General features: G+C 42.7%; 1 pseudogene; it reads right to left on the bottom strand.

The window, feature by feature from the left end:
- Nucleotides 1–13,845, bottom strand: part of LOC137010535 (voltage-dependent T-type calcium channel subunit alpha-1I-like) — a 68,082-nt pseudogene that overhangs the window by 39,935 nt on the left and 14,302 nt on the right.

A 13,845-nucleotide genomic window follows, 5' to 3' on the forward strand; every position in this document is an offset into this window, starting at 1 on the left:
TCTGTATAAACATTACTAACAACTGTAGTATTTTATGCTTGTGGATACAAACAAAGATTGAAACCCCTCAACAATCCTTTAAATATAGCAACAGCAGATGTTTCACTGTTCATTACCTGATGATAACGATGATTCCATCAAAGATGTTATATGGATTGCGCAGGTAATTAAAGCAGCCGAACGCCGTGATCTTGAGGATCATCTCCATAGCAAACATGCTGGTGAAGACGATGTTACAGATCTCCAGAACATTAGTGAGCTCATCTGGCTGGACGCACACACATACACACACACAGAGAGAGAGAGAGAGAATGAGAATATGAAACACACCATTATCCAAAGTAATGAAGAGAAACAATCAGAGAGATTCTCATCAACTGAAAGAACAGCAGCAATTCATTAGCCAAATCACCTGATATCAGCAGGTTTGTGTGAGAATTAGTGCTGGTTCTGGGTTGGGCTTTAGCTAACATCATTACGTCTACATAAAAACCAGTGTGTGTATGTGTGTGACCTGCTCATGGTGCTCTATGCCCATGCTGATGGTGTTGATGAGGATGGCCACCATGATTCCTCTGTTGAAGTATTTACTCTCCACGATGCCCCACAGTTTAACCCTCATCTCCATCCACAGCTCTCGGCTCCGCTCCCGACACGCCCCCTTCTCTCTCTGACACCTGTCTGTCTCTTCTGCTGTGTCCTCCTCTGTCTCCTGATTGGCTGCTGATGCGGTAGGTGTGGCTCCATCTGCGGTGCAGTGAGAGAAGAGCTCAGAGCTGCATGCATCCTTACAAACCATCCACCATCCATCATGTGACTGCTCAATCCCTGTCCCTCTCCTCCTCACCACGTTGTTGAAGGCTCTTTTCTCCTCCGTTGGCGTTTGTTTTCTCGTGCGTCTGCTCCGGTGGTTTGCAGCAGAGCGTTCTGAAAAACGCAGCGGTGTGTCGGCGCGCTTTGCGGAGGACGTGGCAGACGAGCTGGAAGATCTCCTCGTAGCAGTCGCCGGGTTCGGCCAGCGAGGCCAGTGTGCTGGAGGACAGACAGGCGGCTCGCTGCTCCTGCATCAGCTGATGCTCGCGCTGTTTGGTCTCCGAAAACTGAGTCGCTATGACGACCAAACACAGGTTTATCATGAAGAAAGAGCCCACCTGTGAACGTACGTAAAGATTCAGCGAGAGAAAAACACACACCTGTCTCACTGCAAACTCAGACCTGTCTCACTGCAAACACACCTGTCTCACTGCAAACTCACACCTGTCTCACTGCAAACTCACACCTGTCTCACTGCAAACACACACCTGTCTCACTGAAAACTCACACCTGTCTCAATGCAAACACACACCTGTCTCACTGAAAACTCACACCTGTCTCAATGCAAACTCACACCTGTCTCACTGCAAACTCAGACCTGTCTCACTGCAAACACACACCTGTCTCACTGTAAACTCAAACCTGTCTCACTGAAAACACACACCTGTCTCACTGCAAACTCACACCTGTCTAACTGCAAACTCACACCTGTCTCACTGCAAACACACCTGTCTCACTGCAAACTCACACCTGTCTCACTGCAAACACACACCTGTCTCACTGCAAACACACACCTGTCTCACTGCAAACTCACACCTGTCTAACTGCAAACACACACCTGTCTCACTGCAAACTCAGACCTGTCTCACTGCAAACACACACCTGTCTCACTGCAAACTCACACCTGTCTAACTGCAAACACACACCTGTCTAACTGCAAACACACACCTGTCTCACTGCAAACTCAGACCTGTCTCACTGCAAACACACCTGTCTCACTGAAAACACACACCTGTCTCACTGCAAACTCACACCTGTCTCACTGCAAACACACCTGTCTCACTGAAAACACACACCTGTCTCATCGCAATCACACACCTGTCTCACTGCAAACTCAGACCTGTCTCACTGCAAACTCAGACCTGTCTCACTGCAAACTCAGACCTGTCTCACTGCAAACACACCTGTCTCACTGCAAACTCACACCTGTCTCACTGCAAACTCAGACCTGTCTCACTGCAAACACACCTGTCTCACTGAAAACACACACCTGTCTCACTGCAAACTCACACCTGTCTCACTGCAAACACACCTGTCTCACTGAAAACACACACCTGTCTCATCGCAATCACACACCTGTCTCACTGCAAACACACCTGTCTCACTGCAAACACACCTGTCTCACTGCAAACACACACCTGTCTCACTGCAAACACACACCTGTCTCACTGCAAACACACACCTGTCTCACTGCAAACTCAGACCTGTCTCACTGCAAACACACACCTGTCTCACTGCAAACTCAGACCTGTCTCACTGCAAACACACACCTGTCTCACTGCAAACACACACCTGTCTCACTGCAAACACACACCTGTCTCACTGCAAACACACACCTGTCTCACTGAAAACTCAGACCTGTCTCACTGCAAACACACACCTGTCTCACTGCAAACACACACCTGTCTCACTGCAAACACACACCTGTCTCACTGCAAACACACACCTGTCTCACTGCAAACACACACCTGTCTCACTGCAAACACACACCTGTCTCACTGCAAACACACACCTGTCTCACTGCAAACACACACCTGTCTCACTGCAAACTCAGACCTGTCTCACTGCAAACACACACCTGTCTCACTGCAAACACACACCTGTCTCACTGCAAACACACACCTGTCTCACTGCAAACACACACCTGTCTCACTGCAAACACACACCTGTCTCACTGCAAACACACTGCAAACACACACCTGTCTCACTGAAAACTCACACCTGTCTCACTGCAAACTCACACCTGTCTCACTTCAAACACACACCTGTCTCACTGCAAACTCAGACCTGTCTCACTGCAAACACACCTGTCTCACTGCAAACTCACACCTGTCTCACTGCAAACACACCTGTCTCACTGCAAACTCACACCTGTCTCACTGCAAACACACACCTGTCTCACTGAAAACTCACACCTGTCTCACTGCAAACACACACCTGTCTCACTGAAAACTCACACCTGTCTCACTGCAAACTCACACCTGTCTCACTGCAAACTCACACCTGTCTCACTGCAAACACACCTGTCTCACTGCAAACTCACACCTGTCTCACTGCAAACACACCTGTCTCACTGCAAACTCACACCTGTCTCACTGCAAACACACCTGTCTCAATGCAAACACACACCTGTCTCACTGCAAACACACACCTGTCTCACTGAAAACTCACACCTGTCTCACTGCAAACTCACACCTGTCTCACTGCAAACTCACACCTGTCTCACTGCAAACACACACCTGTCTCACTGCAAACACACACCTGTCTCACTGCAAACACACACCTGTCTCACTGCAAACACACCTGTCTCACTGAAAACTCACACCTGTCTCACTGCAAACTCACACCTGTCTCACTGCAAACTCACACCTGTCTCACTGCAAACACACACCTGTCTCACTGCAAACACACACCTGTCTCACTGCAAACACACACCTGTCTCACTGCAAACACACACCTGTCTCACTGCAAACACACACCTGTCTCACTGCAAACACACCTGTCTCAATGCAAACACACACCTGTCTCACTGCAAACACACACCTGTCTCACTGAAAACTCACACCTGTCTCACTGCAAACTCACACCTGTCTCACTGCAAACTCACACCTGTCTCACTGCAAACACACACCTGTCTCACTGCAAACACACACCTGTCTCACTGCAAACACACACCTGTCTCACTGCAAACACACACCTGTCTCACTGCAAACACACACCTGTCTCACTGCAAACACACACCTGTCTCACTGCAAACACACACCTGTCTCACTGCAAACACACACCTGTCTCACTGCAAACTCAGACCTGTCTCACTGCAAACACACACCTGTCTCACTGCAAACACACACCTGTCTCACTGCAAACACACACCTGTCTCACTGCAAACACACACCTGTCTCACTGCAAACACACACCTGTCTCACTGCAAACACACTGCAAACACACACCTGTCTCACTGCAAACACACACCTGTCTCACTGAAAACTCACACCTGTCTCACTGCAAACTCACACCTGTCTCACTGCAAACTCACACCTGTCTCACTGCAAACACACACCTGTCTCACTGCAAACACACACCTGTCTCACTGCAAACACACACCTGTCTCACTGAAAACTCACACCTGTCTCACTGCAAACTCACACCTGTCTCACTTCAAACACACACCTGTCTCACTGCAAACTCAGACCTGTCTCACTGCAAACACACCTGTCTCACTGCAAACTCACACCTGTCTCACTGCAAACACACCTGTCTCACTGCAAACTCACACCTGTCTCACTGCAAACACACACCTGTCTCACTGAAAACTCACACCTGTCTCACTGCAAACACACACCTGTCTCACTGAAAACTCACACCTGTCTCACTGCAAACTCACACCTGTCTCACTGCAAACTCACACCTGTCTCACTGCAAACACACCTGTCTCACTGCAAACACACACCTGTCTCACTGCAAACACACCTGTCTCACTGCAAACTCACACCTGTCTCACTGCAAACACACACCTGTCTCACTGAAAACTCACACCTGTCTCACTGCAAACTCACACCTGTCTCACTGCAAACTCACACCTGTCTCACTGCAAACACACCTGTCTCACTGCAAACTCACACCTGTCTCACTGCAAACACACACCTGTCTCACTGCAAACTCACACCTGTCTCACTGCAAACACACACCTGTCTCACTGCAAACACACACCTGTCTCACTGCAAACTCACACCTGTCTAACTGCAAACACACACCTGTCTCACTGCAAACACACACCTGTCTCACTGCAAACACACACCTGTCTCACTGCAAACACACACCTGTCTCACTGCAAACACACACCTGTCTCACTGAAAACTCACACCTGTCTCACTGCAAACTCACACCTGTCTCACTTCAAACACACACCTGTCTCATCGCAATCACACACCTGTCTCACTGCAAACACACCTGTCTCACTGCAAACACACCTGTCTCACTGCAAACACACACCTGTCTCACTGCAAACACACACCTGTCTCACTGCAAACACACACCTGTCTCACTGCAAACTCAGACCTGTCTCACTGCAAACTCAGACCTGTCTCACTGCAAACACACACCTGTCTCACTGCAAACACACACCTGTCTCACTGCAAACACACACCTGTCTCACTGCAAACACACACCTGTCTCACTGCAATCACACACCTGTCTCACTGAAAACTCACACCTGTATCACTGCAAACACACACCTGTCTCACTGCAAGTTCACACCTGTCTCACTGCAAACACACACCTGTCTCACTGAAAACTCACACCTGTCTCACTGCAAACACACACCTGTCTCACTGCAAACACACACCTGTCTCACTGCAAACACACCTGTCTCACTGCAAACACACACCTGTTTCATTGCAAACTCACACCTGTCTCACTGAAAACTCACACCTGTCTCACTGCAAACACACTGCAAACACACACCTGTCTCACTGAAAACACACACCTGTCTCACTGAAAACTCACACCTGTCTCACTGCAAACTCACACCTGTCTCACTGCAAACACACCTGTCTCACTGAAAACACACACCTGTCTCACTGCAAACTCACACCTGTCTCACTGCAAACACACCTGTCTCACTGCAAACACACACCTGTCTCACTGCAAACTCACACCTGTCTCACTGCAAACACACACTCAAAAGAACAGGTAGAAACCTCTGCCAGGTTATTATGGGATGCCCACATTACGCTTAAAAAAATTCTATAAACTAAATTTCACAGGAACATATGTATCTGTTGATAATAAAAGCATTCACAAACAGGTGAACTGACTCAGATAGTAGGTTAAGAATATCAGACAGGCAATATCAGTAAAATGAATCTTCAGCATGTCAAATAAAAGACTGTATATTGCTCTTTTAGAGACTCATAAATCTGTGTGAGATTGAGTGTGTGTGCGCGCGCGTGTGTGTGCGCGTTTATGTGTGCGTGTGTGTGCGTACTTACTATAATCAGCAGAATAAAATAGATGAAGTTGTAGAATGAGTGAGCATCCATGACGTAATACATGATTTCCACCCAGCCCTCCAGAGTAATAACCTAAACACACCATCATTAGCAGAAAAAACACTTCACACAGTTTTCTGGGAATGGATTTCTCTTCCAATAAGTTCAAATTAAACACAAAGAACATCAATCACATCACATGAACCAGAAAGCGCTGCAGTGGAAACGAGTCTCTCAACAGATACCTGAAAAATAACGATCCAGGCGTATCCGATGTTGTCAAAGTTGATGGCTCCTTTGTGCGGGTTTCTGTGTCCAGTGTGGCAGCGGGTGTAGTACCGGTTCCAGTTCACGCAGAGCCCGGGTACGAAGGCGCTGGCGTTGAGGAAGGGCTCGGTCACGAGGCCCAGAGCCTGATGGTGCAGGAGATCATCCACGTCCAGACAGCACTGATGTCCTGCCACACGCCGCGCCGGCACGTCACCGCACGACATGATCCCGTTATCCTGCGGCAGAGAGCAGATGAAGGGCCTCTCATCGTCCTCATTGGGAGAGTAGTACGGAGCAGGAAGTGCCACACCTGTTGAGCTGAAAGAAAGAAGACACAGTCAAACACAGGATGTGTCCAAAACCTAGGACAGAATCCTGACCTAGGCCATCAAAAGTGACTGATCTGATTCCTCTACATAGGGAGCGTCATGTGAAGCGCACAGGTGACTCGACTCGACAGTGTATGCCTTTGATTTAGCAGACTAGAGATACTCCCTACATAGGCTGCGCACTAGGTTATGGATCAGAGCCACAGCCTTCGTCACAATCGTGTTTACACTGATTTAGAGTATTTCTGTGGAATATAAAGAGAGCAGAAATACACACAGATGGTTTAACAGAGCCGAGAGGGTCAAAGGTTTTATTAGCGCTCCGATCACAAAGGTGCCATTGAGATGCTTTTAATAAACTCGAGAGCACATCACGGCAAACACACAGATCAAACACTCAGAGCAAATGAAATGAATGTCAGAAGATTACAGAGGACAAACACCATCAAAGAGAAGCTGAATGTTCATTCATCTATCTGCTGTTAACCGTCAGCATCTCCAGACAGAGACGCTCAAGACCTGATGTCAATAACATACACTAGAATATTCAAGTTTAATGCTGAAGACTGGAGTAATGATGCTGAAAATTCAGCTTTGATCGCAGGAATAAATTCAATATATTCACATAGAAAACAGCTGTTTTACACTGGAATAATTTTTCATAATTTTAACTGTATTTTTGATCAAATAAATGCAGCCTTGGTGAGCAGAAGAGACTCTTTCAGAAACTCTTGCAGACGCCCAACTTTTGAACGCTAGTGTATTTTTCAGATCTTCTCCTCAAAGCACTGATCAGGTTGTGTTTGTGATCTCTGGTGGAACCGGAGGACAGTCAGTGGTTATTAGAGCTGCTGTTCTTCAGCGTTTTGGGTTCAGTGGGCTCTGTTAAAGACCGATGGGACAGAGATGTGTTAAAAATAGAGCAGAAGTAAGACAGGAGATTAGAGATCTCCTGCAGGGAGGGCTGGGATTGAGAGGGAATGTGGGAACACAATCCTACTGTGAGATTGAGTGAGTTCTTGTCTAAGACGTCTCAAACAAGACGCACAATAGAGCTGAATAAACACTAATATTGAGGTTGAGCTGTAACGGAAGTAATAACATACTGTGACGTACAATAAAGTGAAATGGTATATTAAAAAGGAGGAAAAATGTAGGGTGAAGACTTGGTTCGTTCTATCAGTTGTTGATTGGATACTGAGATGTGGGAGTGGCACTCAAAAATAAAAGCGGGTCTGAATGCAAGTGTGTAGTCAAACATAAGAAAGGGGCGGGGTTTTATTAAAGCGGTGGTTGATTATTATTTCACTTTTTTAACTTTAGTGAGTGTGTAATGTTGCTGTTTGATCATAAAAAACATCTGCAAAGTTACGACAATCAAAGTTCAATGCAAAGAGAGATTTTCTTTTACAGAAATCGCTTTTTAAAAGTCTGGTAGGGACTACAACAAGCTTCTTCCTGGAATGGTGACATTACAAACCCTAAAGTTTACATAAACCCCGCCCCCGAGAACATGAATGTCATGAATTGAGAACATGAATGAACATGAATGTAAGGCTGAACACCGTTACTGACAATCCTCATTTTGGCTGCGTGAGATTCTCCAGCTTTGTTGTTGTTGAGCTGTTAAAGCTCCGCCCTCTTCTGGAAAGCGGAGCTCATTTGCATTTAAAGGGACACACACAAAAACGGCGTGTTTTTGCTCACACCCAAATAGGGGCAAATTTGACAAGCTATAATAAATGATCTGTGGGGGATTTTGAGCTGAAACTTCACACACACATTCTGGAGACACCAGAGACTGATATTACATCTTGTGGAAGGAGCATTAAAGATCCCCTTTTAAAAATATGTATTAATAAATGTTGATATTAACTTTAACTAACAATGTACAATACTACAAAACCTGTCACTCACATGAGATCCACCAACAGAAAACCACAACCATCCAATCAATTCCCCACAGACAAAATCAAGCCGCGCCCCACATTTGTTCTCGTTCCAGAAGCGTTTCACTCAGATATACGACACAATAGGGAAGAAAAGATGAGTGCAACTTCCCTTTCATGCCGACTTTAACTATTCTTATTGGATTCTGATTCAGGTGTGTGTCGTTTACGACACGTGAGAATAATCTTACAGTGAGACGAAAGCGTTTTTCTGGTGAATCTGTGTACACTGCTTTCCTAAAGGCCTGAAACACACACCCTCCATTATCACAGTCACCATGTGTGACATAACAAGGTCAAAGCCGTAATTCTCCCAGCAGCCCCTGCTGTGCGCCATCACTCATCACACAGAGAAACATTAGAGGAACGAGGGAGACAGAGAGAGATTCCAGCTCACATTCCACCCCAGAGTCAGAAGAAAGAAATTTTTTATGTTTGTTTTTTTAAATGTATTTTTAAGACCATTAAAGTCAAGTCAGTCAGTTTTATTTGTATGGCGTTTTGCAGAAAGCAGCACTTTGTTTTTACAGAAAATCAGGATGTGAATGTTTATAATATCTCAATATCTTCATGCCTTGTTGCATTTAGCGAATTAAAGCTGAGCGATAATATAGTTTACCTTTTTGTAAAATCGGCATGAAATGAAAATTGACAAATGCAAGCTTTTTGATTAAAAATGATGAGGTTAAAACAATATAACTGCACAAATGAATCATTCACAATAAAATCAATAACATGCATTTAGAAGAAAAGATAACCCTATTTATTTTGGAAATGCATGCTGTTGATTTTATCGTGAACAATTCATTTGTTCACCTCAGTTTTAATCAAAATCCTCCAGTGAAATGACGTATGGTGAGTTATGATTTATTTCTCTGATCATTTATTCACCGTAACTCCGCCTCTTTATTATAATCAAATGCAAGCCCCACCTCCATCCAATCAACGGCTGATTGAACCTCATCCCGCCCTACAGTAATCGATTACACTTGAACATACATTAAAACACAGAAAAAAAGATCTGTCACTACTTTTACATTGAGATTTCAAAGCACTGTGTGAGAGAACTGAGATTCTAAACAGCCATTAAAACTGTATTTTGCATTATTTTCTGAATATATTTTTAACCCAATGATCATATGTCACTGATTCTTGATACACAGAAAGTTGACAGTTAAACTCACATTTACTGCATACGGCACTGATTCTCAATCATTAATAATGATTTCTGTTCACTGAAGCAGCTCTGTGACGCCGTGTGCTTCAGTGAGGGATCCGCGCTGTGCTCTAATGAGGGATCATCACGACAGTCTTCAGCCCCCGTGAGGCTCCATAAAGGCTGTGAGTTTACGCTGGTCAGGAGCAGCACGACCCTCAACGCTGGAGGTTCAAACCCCACGAGAGCCTTCAGTCATTCGAATGTGAACCAGAATAGAACTCACTTTCCATCAGAAACCAACAAGAAAGAAGAACCAGAGCCCGATCAGGAGGATGAAAACCAGCTCTGTTATTTTAAAGGCTCCTGATGTTGTTTTAGAGTCTCCTACAACAGGTTCACATTCATCCAAGGTCAAAAAACACCTTAATTTCCTCATAATATCCACTGCAGCATCAGTTATTTTCTCTCAGTGTCTAAAATGGTTCGGTCTCTCCAAACCCCGCCTTTCTGAGAGCTGCTCTGCTCTGATTGGTCAGACGGCCCAGTCTGCTGTGATTGGTTGGAAGCCAAATGTTCATTAGCATATCTGAATTTCACCTCTTCCTCAGCTACAACTACAGTGTTTGAGGGCGGGGCAAAGCAGACGCTGTTCAGCCAATGAAGACCACAGACTGGCATTATGCAAATTAGTTACAGTTCCAGCAGGAAGTGAGACGACTCGTTTCGGGCAGTTCAGAATCACTTCTTTCTTTTGGGAGACAAAAACTCCATTTATCTGCACTTTGAAATGTTGCAAACAGCTCTATTATGCACTGCATGAAAGGTCAGATCTGAAAGAGCATAATAGGAGCACCTTCGCTACAGTCAGTTCAGACTCACAGGGTGAAGTTCTCCTCCGGGTAGCAGCGGTTGCGCAGAAGCCCCGCCCACAGCTGCACGCCGATGATGCCGAAGATGAAGAAGACGAAGAAGCAGAGCAGCAGCACGTTCCCCAACATCGGCAGTGTGTCCAACAGCAGATTCACCAGGATCCTCATGCCTGTCACACACACACACACAACATCACACAACATCACATCACAAATCCCAGAAACATTAACTTGATTTAACAAGTTACAACTTGAGCAAGAGCGGAAACGCTGAGTTTGGGGACAAACTTTCTGAGAGTAGAGTTTTCTGACATGTAAAGATGTAGGAATCTGTGAAGGCATTTCTCATCCTCTGATCTGCAGGAGAGAGTTTGGAGGTGTCGTCGTGTGAGGTGAAGTTAACGCATGTAAATAATTCACTTTACTGAGAGTTTGGAGAAGCTGAGAGAGTCTCAGTCGTGCTTCAATCAATGGGACCCTAGAAACCCTCCGACATCATTCATGACTGAGATACTATCATTATTTAATAACATTTTGAATTTATTTTTATTTTATATATTTTTAGTTTTCTTGTTCATTTCAGTAAAAGTTTTAGTAATTTAGTTTTTCCTCAGTGTTTCTGTCTTGTTTTCCAGCACAAATATCTAAACATTCTTAAATCAAGATACATTTACTGGAGAAGAGAAATGACTGAAGATGTCTTGTTTTCTAATAAATAAAAATAAAAATAAAAATAAAATGGAGAGAAATGAGGAGAAATCATGAAATTAAATAATGAAAAATACATAAAAAATAAAATAATATAATAAATATAATTAATAAAATAAAATAAATTAATATTAAATATAATTAAAAACAATTAATTTAAATATTGAATTAAATATTAAATTAAATTAAATTAAATTAAATTAAATTAAATTAAATTAAATTAAATTAAATTAAATTAAATTAAATTAAATTAAATTAAATTAAATTAAATTAAAAAAATCTACAAAGTGTAAAAAATAAACTTATTTTTCCTTCCTGTTGTTTTTATTTTAAACATGACTCAATCTATATATAAGTCTATATAGTTTTATATTGTTGTATATCTTAGTTTTAGTTATTTTTGTACATCAAGTTAAACCAAAGGAAAATGAGAAATGCTACCTTGGAAACTAAAGTTGCTGAAATAAAATATTTTTATATTCAGGTTTATTTTAAATTAATAAATTTTTAATGTCATACTTTTAATTAACTGTAATACCCCTTTGCATGACAAATTTGTCCCTGAATCCAGCTAACAAAAATAAATTCCAAGATCATTTTGTATGAAAGTTATGAAAATATTATTTCTGATTGTTCAAAACATTATTAAAGACCAGACAACTCTGAACGAACGTTCTATTAAAATTACTAGAAGAACGTTTGTTCATAACGTTGAGAGAACGTTTTCTGTTTGCTGTAAAGTGAGCTAAACCTCACAAAATCTCCCAAAACCTTCGTCATTTATAAAAACAGTACAAAAATAAAGTAAATAATTTTAAAATTGTTAAAATGCAGAAAGTTATGTCAGGGTTAGGTGAGAGTTTTAACTAAATCAACAAACATCTATGAAGGTTCTAATCCTCATAATGGAAGTGTGTTTCTTGTCATTTTCTCTCGGTTCGTCTCCAGTGTTAAATCCTCATCAGCTAATGTTTGATCTGTTTCATCATCTGATCAGAGGCTCCTCTGCATGATTCAGCACTGATGAATCACTGTTTGATTCAGGACTCACTGGGGACTCTGTTGATGGCTTTGAGCGGCCGCAGGACTCTCACCGTCCGGATGGCCGTCAGGTTGATGTTCTGCAGGTCCAGAGAATACTCCACCACCCTAAACACACAAACACACATTAAAAACACACTTTTCAAGCATCTAACACAGCACAGATGGTGTTTTATACACTGATTCTTCGGCTGCGTTTGTTCACGAGCGCCTGAATCTCCAGCAGAAGCTCCTCAAACACACACAGCTGGTGTGATGATCTCTGGCATCTGATCTGAGCTCAACATATTCACATACAGTACATGAAAACACAGAGCTGGCGTTCGTTAAAGATCTCCATCTGTCCTGCTTTCACACACTCGTTTACAGACTGATCAGAGAGTCTATATACTGTAGACACAAATAAAATGTCCAGTGTAACAGAAAAGACACTGCGGTTTGAACACATAAACTGATCAATGCAAATATATCAATGTAATCAATGCGTTCCAGCGACCACAGACTGACTGACCGTGTGCTGCAGATCTGTTTAAATGAGAGACTTTAATGCTGTTAAATCAATCAGACAACATTATAGATTCTGTTCAACAGTTTGGGCTCAGTAAGAGTCTTTATTGTTTTTGAAAGGCTGCATTTAAGATAAAAAAATACAGTAAAAATATGAAAATGTTATTAAATGTAAATCAGCTGTTTTCTATGTGAATATATAGTAAAGTGTAATTTATTCCTGTGATTGTCAGCATCATTACTCCAGTCTTCAGTGTCACATGATCCTTCAGAAATCATTCTGATATGATGATTTGAAACATTTATGATTATTATTAATGTTGAAAACAGTTCAGATTTCTGTGGAAACCATCATTTTATTCTTCAGGATTCTTTGATGAATAGAAAGTTCAAATAAATGTCATTATAAATGTCTTCACTGTCACTTTTGATCAATTTAATGCATCCTTGCTGAATAAAATATTCATTTTTTAATACTTTTGAACAGTAGTGTATGTATTTATACTTGATGTCACACACACACAAAAAAATAAAAGTAAATTAAACTTAATTTACTGTTTATCTAATAGATTTAAGCATGTAAAACTAAAAAAAAAAAAAAAAAAAAAAAAAAGATTTTTTACAGTGTACGAGCATCATGAATCACTCCTGACCTGAACTGAGAAGCTTTGAGAACCCACATCATCACACTTCATCAGCTCAAACCCATATATCTGAACATGAGAAACCTTCAGACCATCATCAGACTCACCCGGCCATCACGATGAAGAAGTCCAGTCTGTTCCAGGTGTCGCCCATATAACAGCGCCGGCCGAAGATCCCCAGAGCCACCATCTTCACCACCATCTCCAGCGCAAAGAAGATGTAGATGAAGGCGTCAAAGGCCTGATGGGGTTAAACAGCATATCCATATTCATTAATATGACGAGA

This window comes from Chanodichthys erythropterus, chromosome 21 (assembly GCF_024489055.1).
Source record: "Chanodichthys erythropterus isolate Z2021 chromosome 21, ASM2448905v1, whole genome shotgun sequence".
Lineage (NCBI taxonomy): Eukaryota > Metazoa > Chordata > Actinopteri > Cypriniformes > Xenocyprididae > Chanodichthys > Chanodichthys erythropterus.